This window comes from Dipodomys merriami, unplaced genomic scaffold (genome assembly GCF_024711535.1).
Source record: "Dipodomys merriami isolate MVZ:Mamm:240054 unplaced genomic scaffold, mDipMer1.0.p SCAF_15, whole genome shotgun sequence".
NCBI lineage: Eukaryota > Metazoa > Chordata > Mammalia > Rodentia > Heteromyidae > Dipodomys > Dipodomys merriami.
In genome coordinates this window covers 13,883,498-13,904,434 of record NW_027202826.1, presented here as the reverse complement: position 1 = coordinate 13,904,434, position 20,937 = coordinate 13,883,498, and the positions used below count along the sequence as shown (strand labels likewise).

The 20,937-nt window shown below is 34.7% G+C and overlaps 1 pseudogene; it reads right to left on the bottom strand.

Annotated features, from left to right (window-relative positions):
- Positions 1–9,682: 9,682 nt before the first annotated feature.
- On the bottom strand, positions 9,683–9,799 carry LOC138827068 (small nucleolar RNA SNORA8; annotated as a pseudogene).
- Between the last annotated feature and the right edge of the window lie 11,138 nt (positions 9,800–20,937).

Sequence of the window (20,937 nt, the reverse complement as noted above, 5' to 3'; positions counted from 1 at the left end):
AACATTAATATTCATGCTGAGAAAATAGTTTGTGGGAGAATTTAGGCATCATTATCAGAATAATAGTGGATAATGTTCTAGCAAATATAATCTGTCCAAGACATAATAAGCATAGTATCTTTCTTCTGGTAATATTTTGCCTCTCTGACAGTACAGAGGTTTTTAACTTGAGATCTTTGGGTTTTTGATGGTTTATAGAGGATTTTGGATGTATATGCAGAAGTTTATGTATTATGAGAGGGAAAATCTATACATGCACATACATATGTATATGTGTATATATAAAATGCATATGCTGCACAAACCTTTAAGTAAAAATTGCTATTTTAAATTACAAACGAAGCAGTAAACCATAGTTATCAACAGTAAATGTGACTGTGTCACTAATATAAACCACAGATTCTATTACAAAACAGTTATTAAAATATTTTGAAATATAATGTGTGTTCATTAATACTTCAAAATTGTTGCAGCTGTTAGGCATATTGATGGAGTTTCTTATGCACTAAGAAGAAAAGCCTCTTCAGAATTATATTTCAATGTAATTGCCTTTTATTTAAGTCTATGTACTTTATTCATTAAGAAATTGAAAGGAAGCCCAAAAGCTTCACTTAATGTGACCCTTGGAATCAAGGATCTGTGAGCCTGGCATGGTGATACTTCCTGATATTTCAACTACTTGACAATGCAAGTGGGGTGGTCATGATTTCAAAGCCAGTTCCTCATACAGGTTGCAAGATCTATCTCAAAATCAAATGGCTAAGGATGTATCTCAAGTGAGAAACTACTTGTCTTTTGTTCTTGAAGCCCTGACTTCAATCCCCAGTTTTAAAAAGGAAAGAAAGAAAGGAAGGAAGGAAGGAAGAAGGAAGGAAGGAAGGAAGGAAGGAAGGAAGGAAGGAAGGAAGGAAGGAAGGAAGGAAGGAAGAAAGAGAAAGAAGAAAGAAAGGAAAGAAGGAAGGAAGGAAGGAAGGAAGAAAGAAAGAAAGAAAGAAAGAAAGAAAGAAAGAAAGAAAGAGAGAAAGGAAGAAGGAAAGAAAGAAGGAAAGAAAGAAAGTAAAGGAGGAAAGAAAGAAAGAGATGGAGGGACAAAGAGTGAACAAGTGTAGCAGTGGTACTTACTAGACACTATATTGAAAATGGACTGTACGGCTTACCTCTGGGGACACAAGGGAAATACTGGGAGAGAGCAAGGGAAGGGGTGACATTTTCCAGAAGGAAATGTACTCATTACCTGACTTATTGTAACCCCTCTGTACAAAAAAGAGTAACAAATAAAGAAACAAGGAAAGAAAAAGGAATCCTCAGGTTAAATTTTGAGACAACATGTTTTCCTTTTGTGTCTGTTTCAGAATGCAAGGAAGCAGAGTGCTATTGGAAAAGGACATTGTGGTTTTCTTTTTGCCTTTTAGATAGATGGGAAGATCTCTGGAACACTGGAAGAGCCCTAAAATGCCCAAATGTGTTTAAGTTCTTTAAAGTAGCTATTATGGGCTGGAGTTGGTGAGGAGGAAGATGATTCCCTGGTCAGATGAAGATAATAGAGCATGTGTTGCTGGGGACATTCTGAAATGGTCAGTTTCTGCCTTAACAGTCCATTTTCATTTCATTGATTTTTTTCCACTGGTGATTGAATTGAACTTGCTGCTTCATCAGAAATTGCCTTTAGCACCTAATCTTTGCTCAAGTTTCTTTCAGTTCGTATGTTTTTTCCATTGAAATCACACAATATTAATCACTGTTGGCACTTAACACCAAACGGCACTCTTCAGAGAGGGAAGGACATGGTGATTCAACATCTTCTGACTTAGTTGTTCCAAAATAAATTAGTTGCCAGTCAAAAGCAAGTCAATACTTGCTATTTTTGCTTGATTACAAGGTATTCTTAACCACAAATTTTGTTTTTATCAAAGCAAGGAAGCATGGAAAGATGAAAATATCACATATAGGTTGAAGAGAGTTCTGATTCTATGCTGAGCTTTGTACAAAGTGAAAAACAATCTGTAATACTTGATGAATTCACAGTCCAAATATTAATCCTGGGAAAAAGGTATCTAGGAGGTCTAGCCATATAACTTCTAATGCATATTTAGGAGTCATTTGTGATTATAACTTAATGATGCTCTGAGCCACTTGAAAGATTTGTGTTTATATTTAGAAATTTGACCTTTCTTCCCATTAAAAATTGAAAGCCACTATAAACAAGGACCAGACATATATAATGCATACTTTTACATAAAACCTATAAAAACTAGTACATTACCATTGGTCAACCGATTGAAGTTACATGACACATGGAGAAATGTTTGTACATTATACAAACTTTTCCCAATGGTACTTATGATAGTGATTTTCATTGTCAGGACTCTGTAAAATAGAAATCCTATTCTGTATCCTGTCTAGAATGAGCATGCTTATAGCAGTTACTATTTTGTGAGTGATTTTTTTCATAATAATTTACTTTTTTAATAAACTTCAAGGGTTATTCTTTGGATATAGCTCTCTGGGACAAATATTTGAATTTTTTCTTACTATTACTCTACTTCACACTCAGAAAGTATTCCATCTCCAAAGTCATTCATGCTTAAAATCTTAACAATTTCTATATAGTCTCTTCCTTATCTTTTTCTTCAATTCTCAAATGTTAAGATTACTCCACTTGTTTCTCTGTGGATTTTAGTGGTATCTATTCATATGCAATCCATTTGGCTGCCTTGTGCTAACTCTTCATTTTTGTTGAATTGATTGCCAATATTACATTCCATTCATGACTCTGAAATTTCTTGTCATAGAGAAAAAGGAAACAAATTTCAAAGTCTTAGAAAAAAATCACATTTTCACAGGTGAGTGATAATAAAATTTCAACAGGTCTGAATTTGACTTGAAAAAAAGGCATGTTGTATTTCCTTAACCAAGCCTTCTTGCTTAAAGTTTTTATCACTGCATTTTGTGTGCTTCTATAATCACTCAGCACGATTGATTTTAAATCTCCTATGTTATAAAACACACTAATATGTATTAAAATCAATACACTTATTTTGGAATTATTTTGCTTGCGATTATATGCCAGGTCTTACACCTGTTTTCCATCTAACATTATTTAACCACTTTTACTTCTGTGTCTATAAAATGGGGACATTATATTGGTCAAAAAAAGAAAGAGGGAAAGCATACATTGAGGAGGTAATGCAGTAGGCCCCACCTTCTAGTAGGAAGAGGAGACTTGTAGGTATGGATGCAAGGGGAAATTGGGGGAGAATGAAGGAAGGGGTGACATTCGTCTAAGAAGCGTTGTACATATAATCTGCTTTAGGGCATTCTAACCCCTTTGTTATTACTTAGTAATAACAATTTTTAACACAGAACAATAGAGACATCATATGAAAAGGCACGTGTGTCAATACTGTAGTTCAGGGGAAGCACGGAATCTATTATCATCACATACTACTTGTTCACTAACGGGGAAATACACAGTAGGCCATCTAATCAGTTTCATGAAATCAAGATATCTTTTGTCTACAATTTTTCATCTTTTCTGCTTACTGTGTTGTCGACATATTATTCACTTACTATTTAGTTGTAAATCATTTGGATATTTTAAAGAAATCAAATTTATTCCACTGAAATCGATATTTTTTCCTGAAAATGTCTTTCAAGGAAGGTAATCAACAGAAGTATTTCTTATGTTTATAAGAGAGTCCATAATATTGAACTCAACCTAGCAATCAGCAGCCATGGGTCAAGGGACCTTTCTTACCAATAGAAATGATGGGTGGCTCTTTTTCTCTTTTTAATTGTGAAAATATGGTACAGAGGTGTTACAATTACATGAGCAAGATAATGAGTACATTTCTTATCAAGCATTGTTGCCTCCTCCTTTGTTTCCTCTTCCCATCCCTTCCCATCTTCGCCCACCCTGCCCCCCCACTCGACAAAGTTGTAAATTCGTTTTTTGTCATACCGACTTGTACATCTCATTGTTGCAATGGGTCCACCTGTATCCCTAGTTAAAAGATTTGTTTTTTCCCTTCCCCTCCACAAATTATACCAACATCAAATACAGTAAAAGCAGGGGTTATACCATGGGGGAGGGACATACAAAGCAACAAAGAAATAATCTTATAATAACATCAACTTATCTGATTTTTTCTGCTTGACTCAGACATATAATAGATATTGCAAATAAGGGAAACCATGAGACCTATGTTTTTTGGGCCTGGATTACTTCACTTAATATAATTTTTTCCAAGGCTTTCCATTTCCTAACAAATGGGGCAATGTCATTCTTTCTGATGGAGGCACAGAATTCCATTGTGTATATATACCACATTTTCTTGATCTGTTCATCTACTGAGGGGCATCTGGGTTGTTTCCATATCTTAGCTATGGTAAATAATGCTGCAATAAACAGAGTTGTGCTGGTATCTTTAGTATGGTCTTCTTTGTGATCATTTGGGTAAATGCCCAAATTTGGGATTGCTGGGTCATAGGGGAGCTCTATGTGGAGTCTTGAGGAACCTCCATACTGCTTTCAAAAGTGGTTGAACAAATTTACACTCCCACCAACAATGTCCACATCCCCTCCAGCATCTGTTGTTATTAGAGTTCTTGATTATAGCCATTCTAACTGGGGTGAGATGGTATCTCAATGTTGTTTTGATTTGCATTTCTTTCATGGCTAGAGAGGTTGAGCATTTCTTTATGTGTCTATTGACCATCCTTCTTTCCTCTTCAGAGAAGTTTCTCTTTAAGTCTTTAGCCCACTTATTTATTGAGCAGTTGTTTCTTTGAGGATTTGTTGTTGGGGGGTTTAATTTTTTGAGTTCCAAGTATATTTTAGATATGAGACCCTTGTCTGTTGTATGGCTAGTGAAGATCTTCTCCCAATCCGTGGGCTTTCTATTGATCTTGCAAGCTATGTCCTATGCCATGCAGAAGCTCTGCAATTTCATGCAATCCCTTTTGTCCAACCTTTCTTTGATTTGTTGTGTTTCCGGGTCTCTATTAAGAAAATTTCAGCCTGTGCCAAGGAGACCTAGGGTTTCTCCTATTCCATCCTGTAATGTTTTCAGAGTGTCTGTTTTGACTCCGAGGTTTTTGATCCATTTGGATTTGATTCTAGTGCAGGGTGATATATAAGGATCTATCTTTAGTTTTCTACAAGTAGTTAACCAATTTTGCCAGCACCATTTACTTAAGAGGCTGTCTTTCTTCCATTCTATTATTTTAGCTGCCTTATCGAAGATTAGATGGCTATAGGTCTGTAGGTTCATTTTTGGGTTTTCAATTCTATTCCATTGGTCCTGAGGTCTGTTGTTGTGCCAGTACCAAGCTGTTTTGATGGGTGGCTTATATGCTCAGTAATAGCACTGCAGAGGTATTCTAGTGTCTACCTAATTTGACATCAGAACAATGTAGTTTATGCCTTCCTAATAAGACTGAGGAATCTGTTTTATTGATAGCAGGACAAAGTACCAATATTCTTAAACTTTAATGTTTTACCATGGATTATAATAGTGAGATTAAGGAAAACTTTCCCTCATACTCTTAACTCAGAAAGCACTTTCACTCCTTCCTTGGATTTACAGGGTGTGCTCTGGTACAATGACAAGAATAACTCTGTGCCTGAAAAAAGATTCTAATCAGCAGGACTGCCAAGATACTCTTAGAATGCAGTATATTAATTTCCCTAGAGAAGTCTATAAATAAAGTCAGGGAACTTGAAGTGAGGGAGGCGGTCCTGTGTACATGTACTCGAGGTTGAGAATCACCAGGTTGTAGAACTATAGTCGATATTTGATTCACAGGCTACTTATGTCAAAGTCCAATGGGGAAAATATTTCTGTCAGGAATAAATTTAATTAGGTGCTTTAAATACTTTCAGAAGAATGGGGGAAGTACATATCAGAGAACTTTCATGGAATCAAGACATTTATGTGCCAGACACTACAGCATTACAGCAACTTCTCATTTCAGCTACCCATACCATTTCGTTCATAGGAAAACATCTGGGAATCAGAATTACCTTGATTTTAGCCACATTACTTGTGCCTGTTGATTGTCATGAGTGGTATAAAATAAATTCTAGTTCTTCTCAATCTCTAAAATCTGGCCATAGTAATTCTCTTTGCCAGAATTTGACGTGAACTCAGGAACTAATCCTGGAAAATGTGATTTCTCTTTTCTAGCCCTGGAGATTCAGAGACAGCATGGAAATTTGGATGTAATGCTGAGCACAAGAAACACCATAATAATATGGGATTTTCGTCTTCCCTTGTATGCATTAAGAAATTGAGAATAATGCTAGAATGCAAATTCCTTGTATATTTCTTCTATAATCCAATGTCTCTAACAACCCAACTATCCATACTGTAAAGCATTCAAATCATCTTATACTGATTTTGAAGACATGAAAAAGTAAATGTGGAATAAAACCTGGAAATTAAACCTAAACTTATACATTACTGCATGTGCTTACAAATATATTCTTGAGTATTTCATGTTATTTATAGAATAAAATATGATGATATGAGTTGTATTAGCAGAAAATATCTTTTCAAAAATAAGAAAGATAACTAAACATTGGTTTTGACATGGAATCCTAAATGACAATTTTGTGAGAATTTTTTTTTTTGTTTAGTCTGAAAATTGTGATCCTTTCTATAACAAAAACAACTAAGAGGTTCCTCATGGGTACTTTAATGAGAGTGTGGCTCTAATTTTTTAAAATACCACTCTCTTTTATTTCTAAGGCAGGTGAGAATATGCTTTAATTATTCTACTTACAATGCAAATTATAATCATCTTAGTATTGATGTTATGAAGAGCATGATCTACTGGACATGTCTGAAATGGAGGGGCAGACAGAGTTCATCATTCTCAAAATCTGTTTAACTTTGAAAATTCCTAAACTTCTAATAAGCTTGGCTGACTTAGGAAAAAGAAGCAGATGACAACCAGTTAAATTCTCTTAATATTCAAGCTAGATCTGGTCTGAAAGAACTATGTCTCCAAGGAAACTTAACCTTATTCTCTTTCTAAATCTAAAAATACTTCCTTATAGTTACCTCGCTTACTCTCACAGGCTTCTCGTGATTTTATAGCAACTGGTGGAAAATTTAACAAAAGCATTTTTTTAAACTTCCTTTCTCTAAAGTCCCTAATTTCTAATACTGGCTGAACTTTCTGCAGTTTTGCTTTCCTTTTTCTCTTTTTTTTCTTTTTTCCCCATTTTAATCCTTGTCCTCATGCCATCAATACCATTCACCTGAGTATTTCTTATTCTGCCTGCGCTAGCTTGTAATCAGAAGCATTCTTCTATGATCTGCTCTGTGTTCCAGCCTCTTTTGGGTCAATGCCACCTTGGCTAACAAATACTAGCTCTTCCCAAATTCACTCTACCTGAGAGGGACAGGGAAATCTTTTCTTTCTTTTTCTATTTAGGGCAAAGTTACACAACTGATAACCTGACAGAGCAATTACAGTAAAACTCCATTATAAAGCACTTTACTATTTCACAGATTCGATTATACTTTGGGTCAAACCACAACTATGGTGTGTACAGCTGTGCAACTCTCTCAATATGCCATGAAAAGAGCCTACAGGGGAGGTACTGTCTTATCTTCTGACATCAGCATTGTTATAGCACACTTTTATAGCATTGATTCATGCTGTTAGACAGAACAAAATGACTTTCTATGCAATTTTCAAGGGCGAGTGCATAAACGATGTTGTCAGAAAGCAATATAAAGCATCATTTTGTCTCCTAATATATCTAGGTAGCAGTACGTATCATCATAGTTATGTAGTTGATTAATTTATCGTAGTCAAGTGTTTCATAAATGAATTTGTGTGGGAGATGCTATAAGAAGATATTTGATTTGAGGGAGAAGATTTATTCATACAACTGACTAGAGAAGATGTCTCTGATATCCTCATGATACACCCCTGGAGGTCCCCATTCAGTGAGAGTTTACGCTCACCATGTACTGACATTCTCAAGCTGTGTATGTGTGTCCTGGAGTCAGGACTGACTTAACCCATTGAGCATTTTCTATCACTTTTCATAATATACTTAAAATTCTATAGCATAAATAATAACATTGTTACTAGACATATATTGTTCTATTATTTATTTACATCATTATCTTTGTCTGTTCATCCATCAGCTAATAAATGATGGGAGGCCTCTATATTTTTGGTTATTAGGTAAAATGGATTAGGTATATGGACAATTGAGGAGAAGATTTTTCAATCCTTCATTTCTTTTTCCTAGGAGAGGTTGGGCTGAGTCATGTGGTTCCTATATATTTAATCTTTTGTGAACCTCCAAAACTGTTTTCAAGAATATTACCCTTTCATCAGTATTTTTTGGGAGGGTCTTCCATTTTTTCAAATGCTATGTGACACTTGTTATTACCTCTTACTTTAGTCATACTCCTAAGTATGCTATGCAATCTTGTGGATTTGCTTAGAATTTTCCTAATGCTGAAGAACATTTGGTAGCTTTTTAATGACTTAATAGCCCTATGCATTTTTCTTTGGAGAATGGTGCTATACAAATTAGTTGACGCTTCAGTTTTAATTTCTAAGAATCCTTTAAATATCCTGCATTTGTGAGGCATCTGATAAACCAACTCTCTCTCATTCTCTCTTTGTCTCTCTATGGTGCCCTGAATCTTGTATCATTCACCATTTTTAAAGACAATAAATTTTTATTTAATTAACATGTAATTCTTCACTGCCGATTAAGGAGAAGTTTAGGATTTCTCATGAAATATTGGACATTTCTGCAAAAACTGATCTAAGCCAAACACCACTGCTCAGGAGGTTGAGATCAGGATCCCTTGTTGTGTCCAATAAACCAAAGAAAGGCCATAACTCAAGTGAAAAAGCATCAAGTCCTGATCTACGGTATTGGTGCTTGCACACAAATTACAGACCAGCCTTACCACAATTTCTTTCTTGGGGCTTCTTCTATCACCACCTAACTTATATATACGTTGTATTACAGACACAGTGATGACAACACAGAACTGAGATGTTTGAGTTCCTATTTTTTCAAGTAATTTAGTTTAGGATCTATTTTAAGATAAAGTTGAACTATAATTTCCCTTATTTGCAATAACTAGTATATGTCTGAGACAAGCAGAAAAGATCAGATAAGTTGATGTTAGGTGAAATAAACCCCAAGATAAGTATTCAAATGTTTTTTTTTATTTCATGTGATTGTTTCTAACATATTTATAAGATGATTCCTTTGTTGCTTTGTATGTCCCTCCCCCACGGTACAACCCCTGCTCTCACTGTATTTGATGTTGGTATCATTTGCGGAGGGAAAGGGAAAAAAATCATTTAAATAGGGATACAGGTGGACCCATTGCAACAACAAGAATTACAAGTCGTTATGTTGAAAAACGAACTTTACAACTTGGGGGGGGGGGAAGGGAGGAGGAGAGGGGAAGGGATGGGAAGGGGAACAAAGGAGGAGGCAACAATGCTTGCTAAGAAATGTACTCATTATCTTGCCCATGTATTTTTAACCCTTCTGTACAGTATTTTCACACAAAATATTTCACACACAAAAGATAAAGTTGAACTGTTGGTTCTCAACTGTTGATAGACTAGAAAAATGAAAGCATGTACCACTTATAGTTATCATCAAAATAAACTATTAAAGAAGTTATATAGCAATAGAAATATCAGGTTTGCCATGCCCACCACCAAGGAAACCCATGATGCCAGATATTAAATTTCAATTCCAATGTCCTTTAAACATGCTGGGAGGAGGCACAATGTTTCCATTTTCTTGATGGTGTCTACAATTCCTCCTTTTTCATATTGATGAAGTTTATTCTATGATTCTGTTATCTCTTCTTCTTTTGATACATAAAGAAGACTTGCCAACCATTTCTTGTAAGTATTTTGTAGTTTTTTCCAGTTCTTGTATTCAAATCTAAGGCTTATTTTTACTGTTTTTTAAATAAGTGGTAAAAGTAAGAATCTAGTCTTGCCAGCATCGTTTTCTAACGTTTGGTCATCTTGTCAACATTTAGTTGATCTCACAGTAACTACCATTATAGATTTTCAATTGTGTTTCATTAGTCTATTTGTCCCTGCTAGTGCCAGTATAACATATCTTAATCAATGTAGGCTTCTAGCAGATTTTGAACTCAGAAAAGTATAAAACCTTCAGAATGTTCTATGATGGCTCTTAATATTGTGTGTCACTTATACATTAATATGAATTCTCTGTCAGTTTTTGCAACATGAGTGTCTGTAATTTTGATTAGGATTATATTTTTGAATGTATAGACACCTTTGGGTCATATTGCTCCAACGTACTAACCTTTACCCTGTAAAATATGATATCCATATTTTCAGGTTTCCTTAATTTCTTTGAACATGTTGTGTGGATTGAGTTTGGCTTTGTGAGGCTTTACAAGACTTTGTCACAAAGCAGACATTGTAGAAATATAACGTGGCAATTGTGAAAATCAGATTCCCTTCTTGTTAGAGATTGGTTGTTATTGTTGATATATTGTATCTGTATTGTATTCTTTGCTTTGTGGCATTTTATAAAGTATATATTCATTGTTTTATGCAGAAATGGTATTTATTTTGTGATATTTATTGTCAGCTGATGGTGGGTACGACATTTCCTTAAATGCCTTGCATTAGAAAATTCAGCATCATAGGAGGATCCTGTGCTTGTACTGGACTTTGCTTTCTCCACTGCAGTTTACATCTGCCCCTTAGCTTTTGCTTCCTCCTGGTTCGAGCCTTAAGGTCACAGTAGAGAAGTTGGTCTCCTTCCATACATGGCATGAATGCAATTTTGGACATGAGCACTCCCTTATTCATCCCTGGGAATGTGTTAGACCTTCCAAGGTCTTCTGTAATTCATTCTATTTCCTTTTGTTTATTTGGTTTGTCTATTCTCAGTCCCAATTGTGGTTACTTCAGAAAAGTGAGAATTTAAAAATCACTTGTGAATGTTTCAAAGTCCCGTATAAGAGCTATTTCCCCTGAAAAAGCCCTGAGTTAAATGAAATAAAGACCATTTTCTGAGAACTAAACTCTTGGGGAATAACTCACACTAGGCAGTGGTGACAGTTCCCTTGTGTGAAACTTTGTGGGGATTTCCAAACCCATTCATCTCTCCACAGTAGCTTCTAGGCATCAGGGTTCCAAAGCACCTATTCGACTGGTTGGTTGTTTTTCAAGGTTGCTTTGCAGTTAAGGTTAAAGGGATGGGCAGAGGCTGTGGGCATCATACCATCTCAAACCTCTCTCTTCTCATTCACAGTGATTCTTTCTTCCTTGAATAATGTTTTGAATAATCAACTGCATATGGGGTTAATTTTCAGAATTTTTGCAAAAGTGGATTTTGACATTTTCTACCAGAATTCTTGTTTTTATGGAGAAGCAGCTATCTACAGACAAGGATTCCTTTTGTATCCCTCAAGATCTTCTCCACACATTTTTTTTTTTTTTTTTGTCGGTCGTCAGGCTTGAACTCTGGGCCTGGGCGCTGTCCCTCAGCTCTTCAGCTCAAGGTGAGCGCTCTACCACTTGAGCTACAGCGTCACTTCCGGTTTTCTGGTGGTTTATTGGAGATAGGAGTCTCACAGTCTCTCCTGCCCGGGCTGGCTTTGAACGGCGATCCTCAGATCTCAGCCTCCTGAGTAGCTTGGATTACAGGCGTGAGCCACCAGCGCCCGGCTTTTTTCTCCACACATTTTTAAGCTAACTACAAAAATGCTTGCATCAGATAATGGTTGTTCTAGGTTTTACAAATATAAATATCTAAAGAAATAATAGCACAAATCAAATAGGCCTGATTCCTGTGGCATATAAAATTCAAAGATGAACTCATTGTGACTCTAATAGGAAGTCCTTAATTTCACATCTCTTTTTGGAATTAGATGTATATTGAATTTGTGAAAGGAAAATGAACGGCATATTGTTTAGATTGAGTTGTACCTTAAATTTCTTTTCAGAGCAAGAACTGTTCATTTAGTCACCATTTTACTTCTGTTTTCCTCAATTAAAAAAAAACATGTTTTCACTTTGGTAAGCAAATGCTCATTGTAGCTCACTGCTTGTGTATATGTGAACCAATGTTCAACAATGAGGATTACACAGCTTCTTAATATAACTTCCAAATTACAGAAAGTCCAGATGCTTCTGCTTACAAACATGCCTGCACCTAAACATCATCTGCTTAAATTATATCCAGGAAAAAGAGTTTATATGCTGTCAGTAAAAACAAACTTATATAATATCCCATAGCAACCTAAAACACATACATATTCTCTCTCTCTATATATATACATACATATATATGTATATATCACTGTATCTATGTGTGTGTGTATATATATCTATATATGGAATCTATGTATTATTCTATTTCTTGTACAAAATTAGAAAAAAGCTCTATGTGACTTACTAACTGTAAAAGAATTGCTTCTTTTAATCTATGAATAGAGAGTAATTGACAGGATTTTGGGGTCACTGTTACCATCCAGTTATATATAATGGCATGCCTATGTATTGCCATTCTTAGGTAATAGTTGACTATCTAACTGAATTCTTATCTTTTTTCTCTTATATCTTTAATCATGTACTACTTTACTCCTATTAGCTATCAATTTCAAGCTCTTTAAATGGAGAAGTCAGGTTCTATTCATGTTAAAAATGCTAGCTTTTTTTTCTTTTTTAAAACAGTCATCACAGAGGTTTCAATTCATTTTGATTACCTCAGTTTCATCACATTTGCTACAAGAAAAAAGCATGGCTAGAACAGAAACACTATTATAGTATGATATAATAATCATTTGCTTCACATTGAGTGTGTAAATATTTCCTTCTAGTAAGTTATTAATATTTTTATTTTGATTTATCATGTGGTCCTACTTAATACAGTTATATTTGGGCTGGGTAAAAGTTAAGATACTAATTTATGGCACAGGGAGAATTCAACTGCCTTCTGGTTTTACTTCAGAGATTATGAATCTTAGAGTTGTGTATACATAAGTCATCTAACCATGGTTTCCCTGTTTTCCTGGAGTTTGAACCAAGGTCAAACACATTACCTTTTGGTCACTTGAACAACATTTGTGATTGGTTAGGTATGCAAAATATTTCAAATGAATTCAACTGCCTTCTGGTTTTACTTCAGAGATTATGAATCTTAGAGTTGTGTATACATAAGTCATCTAACCATGGTTTCCCTGTTTTCCTGGAGTTTGAACCAAGGTCAAACACATTACCTTTTGGTCACTTGAACAACATTTGTGATTGGTTAGGTATGCAAAATATTTCAAATGAATTCCTGGGCAGGGAACTCATTTTTTTCCCCAAAGTAATATAATTGTTATTAAAATGATCATCTTATAGGAAACAAGAGTTTCAGATAGGTGTCACCACAAGAGCAGGTAAGAAGTCAGAAGGCCATTTAATGTTTCTAACTAACATCTATATGTGAGATCATGATTTGTTTTAATTTTTATTTTTTAGCTTTGTTAATGATGCTATTGTATAGATTTAGCTCATTTGTGGTACAGGAACATAGATTTCATATGAAAAAGTTAAAAAAAGTCTACTCTGCCAATTTTGGAATATTCTCAGTAACTTAATTATGTTCTTTTGACTTTTGATGTGGTAAAAGACCTTATCTTACATTTTACACACACCAGTGAGCTTTCATTAAAAAATACTATTCAAAATGGCTTTGGATATTGAATATTGTGAAAAACTCAACAATAATAGCCCTATTTCTAATGATACAAAATTATATTTACTTATTCATTGAACAATACCAGAGATGTATACCATTTCTCATATTTAGAATTTTGTTATTTTGTTTTAAAGAAGATATTGTATCCTTGTTTAATTCTACTCTATTTACCTGAATATTATATTCATTTTTGAATAATTCTCTAAGTGCTTCATACTTTTATCATAGATATAAGATAGAGTTTATTTTTGATTTTATTCATATTCTAGTTTTTATTGCTGATGGATAATTATAGTTATTATACATATATATGTAAATATATAGTATATGTGTGTGTGTGTGTGTGTGTGTGTGCGTGTGTGTACACCTTCTACTATGCTCTCATGGTTGTCATATTCCCAATATTATATTTTAAAATTTTTATCCTAAGAATTTCAAAGTGATAAATACTAATAGATGGGACACCTGAGGTACTAGTTAGTCTACTAGTAACACCATGAATTTTATTGGTGCCTTCATAAACAGAAACAAGAAAACTCATTCTCTTTTACATTAAGTGAGAGAGAATTCTGTTGTTTATGAGCTCCTAAGTTTATAGGGTTTTGCTGTAACATCCAAAAGACTCTAAAACAACAGTACTTTATGTACATTTTAAAGTTCTTTTTATAATCGTTTGTACTATCTTGAGATTTCCTTAAATGAGTGAGTGCATTGTTTGTCATACGTCTTTTCTTCTGATGTTTTGTAGTTTTATTTTATTTTATTGTAAGGGTAATCTCAGAGGGCTTAATTACATAAGTGAGTTAATGAGTACATATCTTGTGAAGCACTGTTACTCCCTCGTTTCTACCACTTTCCCTCCACCCCAACATCCCCCCAGCAAAGTTATAAAGTTTATTACCGACATAATGTCTTGTGAGTATCACTATTGCATTGGTTCACCTTTTGTCCTTTTCTCACCATTTTGTTTTTCCTTCTCCCTTCCCCAAATCAGATAGATGTATATACAGTCTTGTGTATACACAAGGTACCAAAATCAAAAACAGTGCCTGGCGCCAATGGCTCACGCCTGTAATACTAGCTACTCAAGAGGCTGAGATCTGAAAATCACAGTTCAAAGCCAGCCCAGGCAGGAAAGTCTGTGAAACTCTTATCTCAAATTAACCACCAGAAAATTAGAAGTGGAGCTGTGGCTCAAGTGGTGGAGTGCTTGTCTTGAGCTGAAGAACTCAGGGACAGTGCCCAGGCCCAGAGTTCAAGACCCCCTACTGCCAAAGAAAGAAGAAAGTAACAATGGGATAAAGCAAAAGGGAAAAAAAAAGAAAAAAGGAATAACTTCACAAAGTACCTTCAAAACAAAATAAAAACAAGAAAATGAAAAAATAACCCTCTTGTTTCCCTATCTCGGAGTTCATTTCGATTAGCATCACTTTATATGGTCATATATACATAGCTATTGGGCTGTTGTGATCCTCTGCTAGGACTATCCCAGACATATACTAATAATTACAAATGAGGGAATGGCCACACCACCCTGAATGCACCCGATCTCATCTGATAGTTTATATTTTATCCTATTGGATTAGTTAAAACTTGTAATGGAAAGAAAAATAGAAACTAATGGGACAAGCAACTTCTTCCCCCTCCACTTTTCACTATTAGGTGTGTTATTATAAGAGATTTTTCAAAAAAAAAAAAGAAAGTATGTGGGGTTCAGAGATGTTATTTTCTATTCCTATTTAGCTGTGGCCATTTTCATAAATGCTTTCCCTATATACTAAATTAATTATGTGACCCTTCCTTTAAGGAGTTAATGTGGTGAAATATATAGTTTTTCTGACATTGGACCATTTTACTAAGGCTATGTAAAACAGTGAAAGTACCAATCTCTAGAGTCACATTTACAGCATTTAAATCTTGTTTAATTTGTTATTTAGCATGAGTAAATTCTTTATATTCCTCACAGGTGACTCAATGATAATAGTTATTTGAAAAACAACTGAATCAATTTATATGCAAAACACTTAAATAATATCCAGAAAAACATAGATAGTATGGGATACATGTTTTTTGAATATATATTAGTAAATAGTTATGGAATGTGTTTATAAATATAAATATGTATTTATTAGATAATAAGAAATTCATATTGTAGAACTGGAGCATAAGAGATAGTGAGTATTATATTAAAATTATCTCTATAGAATTACACAATTTGAACTTAATAATTATTTTTTAAATATGCTGCCAAATTTATTTCTTTGTTTGATTTAGAAATTTTATGTCTGTATGAATAAGTATAATTTGTCAACAATTTCTAGTTTAGCTTTTTACCTTTATAATAGCATGTGCATCAAAATCATCCTAGCTTCATAAATTTATATGATATTTACCTCATTTTCTATACTCTCTAACAGTTTACCTGAGATGAAATGATATATCCTTTAATAAATATAAATTGTTATCCTTTTTGAAACTATTTGGTAAATAACAGCAGCAATTTTGTTGCAAAATAAAACAAAAATAAATTAAATCAATACCATTTTTTGAAAAATTATCACTTGTAAATTCTAAAATTCTTACAAGTTTATAAATGTTGAAACATTCTTTTTTTTTCTTGGGACCAGAAATCAGAGTGTCTCCCCCCCCCCCCTCGCCACACACACACCAGAATGTACAGGATAGCTCTGAGACCTATGCTTCCATATGGATTTAAACTTCAGCTACATATAGTGTGAGGAGGTTTAAAAATGGACCTTTTTTTGCTTCTCTTAGCTTCTTTGGAAGGTTTTGAATCTTTCATTTGTGTATCCTGCTCCTTCCAAAATAACTGTGGCCCGTGAATCCTTCCTTAGTATTTGCCTCCACGGTTCTAAGGCAGATCCTCAGTATAGAACTTGGAAATGTATTACGTTCTCAGGAAGGCTGGCAATATGAGCAGCTATCTAAATGTATATACTTTTACAATAATCCCTGACATGCTCTATCATCATCACACCTGGGAGGAAGTGGAGTTGGATGCCAGTAAAAGAAGAAAGACAGGCTCATGCCTCCCTTTGAGAGAGATGATAGCACTGGTAAATGAAATGGATGTACATTTGAATAGTTTTGGTTCAGTGTCATCCACCCAACAGAAAAGAAAATGACAGGCACACTCCAGCGAACTACCAACTCAGAGGACATTCTGAAATAAAGAAGGATTCTATGAGAAAACTGTAAAGGTCTCTTATCTCTGTGTCTGGAGGGAAAATTGTGCTAAAGTTCATGACTAAGTCCTGAACTGAAAAATCATTTTTATCACCTAATTAATGCTCACATGGAAAATAGAATGAGAGGGATCCTGGGATTTCATACTTAGGAATCGACACATATGTCTCTAGGGAGAGATATAACTTGTGTCTTCAGCTTTACAACTCAACATTGCCATACCTCAGGGAGTGATGTGAAATTGAATAGTATGGGGTAGCAGTACAGCAGAGCCTGTTGCCCAGGCGATATCCCCTTGAATGGATTCCAGATCGTTATCAACAAAGAGCGCTCACATCTCTACCTACAGGCTCCTTTTATTTCTTGCCTTAAGTTTCTTCTGGATTATTGTGAAGACTCTTTGCGCAGGAAATGAATCAGAATATCAGGACAATTAACAGTCCTTGAGAGTACACTTCTGCCACAATTAATGGTATCGGTATAAAACTCCTAGCCATACTTGCCATGTTGTGTAGGGCATGTTTTTACATCACTAACTAGAGCTCTTAATGTGGAATTACTCTTTTATAAATGTAATTATCTGGATGGAGAGCATTTTCAGAGCCATAGCCAGGTGTCTTTTTCCATTGAGAACTGTGGTGACAGTTAATAAATCCCAAGGCCTTAGGAGAGTTAAGATGCAGAATATGATGCTGACAGATGCAACCATCAAAAAACTATAAGCTGACAAGCAAAAAGCTGATACTAGCTCTCATGATGTAAAATACACCATGAGCTATATCTCAGTCTCTGAATACAAGGATTGAAGTAGATACTGTATCTCATTGGGAAAAAAATGCCTTTATAACCCTGTTTACGGTAAACTCTCCTCAGAGAAATCAGCTACTATTGTGAAGGGAGACTACATTCTTAGAGAAAATACATATACTTCATGAGCTGGCTATATTAAACACAAGGTTTAATCAGATCCTGATAGCAGGAGAGGATGCATGTTATTAAAGTTCTCTAGTGAAAGTATGAACTAACAGAATTCCAGAAATCCTAGTCTGTTCTTGAAAAATGAGCCCAATGTATACTCATGTAGGGATTTCTATATCTTAGAATGCATGTATGGGGATATTAGACCAAATAAGTGGCATATCGTTCTGGAGATTTGGTGTTGAAGAATAGCCAAGCAAAAGTCCCAGAAGTTATCATCATCTCAGACCAAGCGGATAAAATATAATAAATAAATTCATCATCAGGAAGCCAAATAAATTCGTCAACAGGATAAATTCGTCACAGTAAATTGATCATCAGGAACTCTAAATTGGCTGATATGGTCATTTCCAACACATTTCAGCTTAATCACATATCTGCTTCTGAGTGGGGGATAAGGGTAAATAGGAGTTTCTTGTCCAACCATGATGTTACTTTTGCTTATCAAAATATTTAAGTAACTAATGTTTTAAAATGATTGATGCTGGTTTAATAATTTTATGAACTATCCTAATATATGACCTGCTCATCAAGAAGTTCACAGGGAACAGGTCACATGTGTGTGGACTTGGCAGGTTATGGCTGTGACCATTCTAAATTTTTATAAAAATGTAGTTTGTTGATCATATACTGAAGAATAGAACAATTTATTGCAGCAACTATGAAGTTCTTCAAAAACAAAAATACACAAACAAAAAACAAACTGCCAAGTAGTATTCCTAAATAAATCTGGACATCAACTCAAAAGAATAATAGGTGCAGCCTACTAACAAATTAAGCAATCCATCAACAACTGAAGTCAATATATATAAAAACAAACAAACAAAAAAAACGTCTTTTTGATCAAAACCATAGTTCAGATTTCACTACAGTTGCAAAAAAAACAAAATCTGGATCTGCCTTGTAGAATGAATTTATGAAAAATACAAAATAAATAACACATTGATCAAGTAGATGACTGTACAGGCATCTGTACAGTGAAACAGTAGTTTAATGGTGGCTCACACCTGTATGGCTAGCTACTTAGGAGGCAGAGATCTGAGGATAGTGGTTCAAAGCCAGCCCCATGCAGGAAAGTCCATGAGGCTCTTATCTCCAATTAAGCACCAGGAAACCGGAAGTGGCACTGTGGCTAAAAGTGGTAAAGCACAAGCCTTGAATAAAAGGGCTCAGGGACAGCACCAAGGACCTGTGTTCAAGTCCCACTACCAGCACCACTTCCAACAACAAAAATGGGGCTTAAAAGGATATGAAATTGTGGGTGATGGGAAGGTAGCTCAATGGTAGAGTGCTTGCCTTGTATGCATGAGGCCCTGGGTTCAATTCCTCAGCACCACATAAGCAGAAAAAGCTGGAAATGGCGCTGTGGCTCAAGTGGTAGAGCCCTAGCCTTGAGCTGAAGAGCTGAGGGACAGCGCCCAGACCCAGAGTTCAAGCCTCACGACCGACAAAAAAAAAACAACAAAAAGGATATGAAATTGTATTATTTAACTAGTAAGATACTCAGTTCAAACATTCCATCAGGATTTCTAAACTAATATATAAGATAAAGAGTATAGAAATAAAAATAAAAGTGACCAAAGGGAATAAACCAAAAGGGGGGGGGAAACATTAGCAGTATAAAAACAAAAACAAAACAAAACAAAACTTTTGATTACATTTCATGGAGTTCATTTTGATAAGCATCATTTCATATGATCATATGCACAAAGCTATTGAGCCCTGTGGTCCTCTTGTAAGAATATTCTCCTCTCACTGTGTGAATGTTCAGAAACCTGTTTCCTTAATTACATGCAAGTGTAATTATTTGTCATTTACTATTCATTGATTTCTTGAATTCCTATAGATGTAGATGTAGAGATTCCAAGGTTTCAACTTTGTCCTTCACTTTTCAGTGATTCTTGCTTATTAATGTAGGATTTCACCAGTTTCTAGATATATTCACATTGATTTTATATTCACAAGCCAGGGACAGTCTAGATCAACTGTGAGAATGTTTATGTTTGCTCACTGACCATGAGCCTCTAGCTGGGGCTCATGGTGACTTTATGAGCCTTCAGTCTCAAATGAAAATATATTGCCCACAGTGGGAAAAACTGAAAATGAGCAAGGGAAGGGGTCACATTGTCCAAAGCAGACATACTTTTTGTCCGACTTACGTATTTTTTTTTTTAGCATTTTTAGCATCTGCTTTTAGCATTTTCAAATAAAAATAATAAAAACCCACATAGTATAACATGAACTATTGTATTTTTGAAGACTGTATAGAAGTAGAAACATGTATCCTAAAAATACTATTAAGTTACTGTAAGATTATTATTAAATATACAAATCACATATTTGAGGTACATTTATTTTTCAAAAAAAAAGAAGTCCTAGTTTTGAGGAGTTAAGCTCAAGACCTTTGAGTTTTTGTTTCTATTTTTAAAAAAAGTCTTTCCATGACTAACATCACAACTGTGAAGGACAACTTATTCTTAAGATTGGGGCAACCAACTACAAAGGGAATGTATATTGTAGTCACAATACTTTGGAGGATCAAGGCTAGATTATTAGACTACATTGTCTATTTACAAAGTAAGGTATTAGAATATATAGATTTCCTTACCAGTTATCAGGTTTTTTTGTTCAATAGTTAAAAGTATACAAAATATGACAAAATATGAGAGCAGCATAGTTTCATATGTGTGTGTGTGTGTGTGTGTGTGATCCCAGTATGAACATGGAAATTATCATATAAATTCAATAAAATGTCTTTGACAGGTGTTCTTACATAGATTTTAGGTAGTATGAATTATTCCTTAAACCTGACAAGTTCTCAGAATTTGCTTTCTTTGTAAGATGTATGTCATACACATGATGTTAATGTGACCAAATCAATTTATTTTCAGTTTGTGTGATTTTTACTTTATGTGAAAAGTTGCAAATCTGATTGAACTGCCTAAATGAATTTGCACACCCATCTAACTTCCTGTATTTTGCAACCTGTCTGCTTGAACATTTCTATT